This window comes from Arachis stenosperma, chromosome 4 (assembly GCF_014773155.1).
Source record: "Arachis stenosperma cultivar V10309 chromosome 4, arast.V10309.gnm1.PFL2, whole genome shotgun sequence".
Taxonomy (NCBI): Eukaryota; Viridiplantae; Streptophyta; class Magnoliopsida; order Fabales; family Fabaceae; genus Arachis; species Arachis stenosperma.
Genome location: NC_080380.1, coordinates 36,902,467 through 36,905,863, shown reverse-complemented (window position 1 = coordinate 36,905,863; position 3,397 = coordinate 36,902,467). Strand labels below are relative to the sequence as shown.

The 3,397-nt window shown below is 41.1% G+C and overlaps 1 non-coding gene across 1 annotated transcript; it reads right to left on the bottom strand.

Moving 5' to 3' along the window:
* Positions 1-1,347: 1,347 nt before the first annotated feature.
* LOC130978254 (small nucleolar RNA R71) lies at positions 1,348-1,451 on the bottom strand. The gene has a single exon (XR_009085907.1). It is a non-coding gene; the product is annotated as a small nucleolar RNA R71 (small nucleolar RNA).
* Between the last annotated feature and the right edge of the window lie 1,946 nt (positions 1,452-3,397).

Below are 3,397 nucleotides of genomic sequence, written 5' to 3'. Positions count from 1 at the left end.
ACTGGAGAGCAAGTTGCTCAATATCTAGGAGCTATCATGAAGCTGAATGCCAAGTTGTTTGGTAATGAGACTTGGGAAGGTGAATCCCCCTTGCTCATTAGTGAACTAGATACATGGATTCAGAAAACTTTACCTCAAAAGAGACAAGATCCTGGTAAATTCTTAATCCCCTGTACAATAGGCACCATGACCTTTAACAAGGCTCTGTGTGACCTGGGGTCAGGCAAAAATCTTATGCCACTCTCTGTAATGGAGAAGCTGGGGATCATTGAGGTACAACCTGCCTTGTTCTCATTACAATTGGCAGACAAGTCATTAAGACAAGCTTATGGATTAGTAGAGGACGTGTTAGTAAAGGTTGAAGGCCTTTACATCCCTGCTGATTTCATAATCTTAGACACTAGGAAGGAAGAGGATGAGTGCATCATCCTTGAAAGACCTTTCCTAGCCATAGCAGGAGCTGTGATAGATGTCAACAGAGGTGAATTAGTCCTTCAATTGAATGGGGACTACCTTGTGTTTAAGGCACATGGCCATCCCTCTGTGACAAAAGAGAGTAAGCATGAAGAGCTTCTCTCAGTACAGAGTCAAACAGAGCCCCCACAGTCAAACTCTAAGTTTGGTGTTGGGAGTTTTACAACATTGACCTGATCACCTTTGGTGTCTTGACATTTCTCTTCACCTCTCTTCATCCAAAAATCCGAATCCATTCTTCTTCATTCTTCTCCCCTTTCTTTCTCTACTAACATAAAGGAATCTCTATACTGTGACATAGAGGATTCCTCTTTCTTTTCTTGTTTTCTTCTCTTTCATATGAGCAGGAACAAGGAAAAAGGAACTCTTGTTGAAGTTGATCCTGAACCTGAAAGGACTCTGAAGAGAAAATTAAGAGAAACTAAATTACAACAATCCAGAAACAACCTTTCAGAAATTTTCGAACAAGAGAAGGAGATGGCAACCGAAAATAATAATAATGCAAGGAGAATGCTTGGTGACTTCACAAAGCCAACGTCCAAGTTTGATGGAAGAAGCATCTCCATTCCTGCCATTAGAGCCAATAATTTTGAGCTTAAGCCTCAACTAGTTGCTTTAATGCAACAAAACTGCAAGTTTTATGGACTTCCATCAGAAGATCCTTATCAGTTTTTAACTGAGTTCTTGCAGATCTGTAAGACTGCAAAGACGAATGGAGTTGATCCTGAAGTCTACAGACTCATGCTTTTCCCTTTTGCTGTAAGAGACAGAGCTAGAATATGGTTGGATTCACAACCTAAAGATAGCCTGGACTCCTGGGATAAGCTGGTCACAGCCTTCTTGGATAAATTCTTTCCTCCTCAAAAGCTGAGCAAGTTGAGAGTGGATGTTCAAACCTTCAAACAAAAAGATGGTGAATCCCTCTATGAAGCTTGGGAAAGATACAAGCAGCTGACCAAAAGATGTCCATCTGACATGTTTTCAGAATGGACCATATTAGATATATTCTATTATGGTCTATCTGAATTTTCGAAAATGTCATTGGACCATTCTGCAGGTGGATCTATTCACCTAAAGAAAATGCCTGAAGAGGCTCAAGAACTCATTGATATGGTTGCAAACAACCAATTCATGTACACTTCTGAGAGGAATTCCGTGAATAATGGGATACCTCAGAAGAAAGGAGTTCTTGAAATTGATGCACTGAATGCCATATTGGCTCAGAACAAAGTGTTGACTCAACAGGTCAACATGATCTCTCAAAATCTGAATGGATGGCAACATGCATCCAACTGTACTAGAGAGGCAGCTTCTGAAGAAGCTTATGATCCTGAGAACCCTGCCATGGCAGAGGTTAATTACATGGGTGAACCTTATGGAAACACCTATAACTCATCATGGAGAAATCATCCAAATTTCTCATGGAAGGATCAACAAAAGCCTCAACAAGGCTTTAACAATGGTGGACACAATAGGCTGAGCAATAGCAAGCCATATCCATCATCTTCTCAGCAACAGACAGAGAATTCTGAACAAAACACCTCTAATTTAGCCAATCTAGTCTCTGATCTGTCAAAGGCCACTTTCAGTTTCATGAGTGAAACAAGATCCTCCATTAGAAATCTGGAGGCACAAGTGGGCCAACTGACTAAGAAAGTCATTGAAACTCCTCCCAGTATTCTCCCAAGCAATACAGAAGAGAATCCAAAAGGAGAGTGCAAGGCCATTGATTTAGTCAATATGGCCGAATGCACAAGGGAGGAGGAGGACGAAAATCCTAGTGAGAAAGACCTCCTGGGACGTCCCTCAAGCAAGAAGGAGTTTCCTATTAAGGATCCAAAGGAATCTGAGGCTCATATAGAGACCATAGAGATTCCATTAAATCTCCTTCTGCCATTCATGAGCTCTGAAGACTATTCTTCCTCTGAAGAGGATGAAGATGTAACTGGAGAGCAAGTTGCTCAATATTTAAGAGCTATCATGAAGCTGAATGCCAAGTTGTTTGGTAATGAGACTTGGGAAAGTGAACCTCCCTTGCTCGTTAGTGAACTGGATACCTGAATTCAGCAAATTCTACCTCAAAAGAAACAAGATCCTGGCAAGTTCTTAATACCTTGTACCATAGGCACCATGACCTTTGAAAAAGCTCTGTGCGATCTGGGGTCAGGGATAAATCTTATGCCACTCTCTGTAATGGAGAAGCTGGGGATCATTGAGGTACAACCTGCCTTGTTCTCATTACAATTGGCTGACAAGTCATTGAGACAAGCTTATGGAATAGTAGAGGACATGTTAGTAAAGGTTGAAGGCCTTTACATCCATGCTGATTTCATAATCTTAGACACTAGGAAGGAAGAGGATGATTGCATCATCCTTGGAAGACCTTTCCTAGCCACAGCAGGAGCTGTGATAGATGTCAACAGAGGTGAATTAGTCCTTCAATTGAATGGGGACTACCTTGTGTTTAAGGCAGATGGCCATCCCTCTATGACAAAAGAGAGTAAGCATGAAGAGCTTCTCTCAGTTCAGAGTCAAGAAGAGCCCACACAGTCAAACTTTAAGTTTGGTGTTGTGAGGCCACAACCAAACTCTAAGTTTGGTGTCAAGACCCCATATCCAAACTCTAAGTTTGGTGTTGGGACTATACAACATTGACCTGATCACCTTGTGGCTCCATGAGAGCCACTGTCAAGCTATTGACATTAAAGAAGCGCTTGTTGGGAGGCAACCCAATTTTATTTATCTAATTTTTATTTTATTCTATATTATTGTTATTTTGTGTTTTATTAGGTACATGATCATGAGGAGTCACGAAAAAAAATCAGAAAAATTAAAAACAGAGTCAAAAACAGCAAAAAAATTTTGCACCCTAGAGGAAGCACAGGTTGGCGTTCAACGCCAGTAAGATGCATCTGGCCGGCGT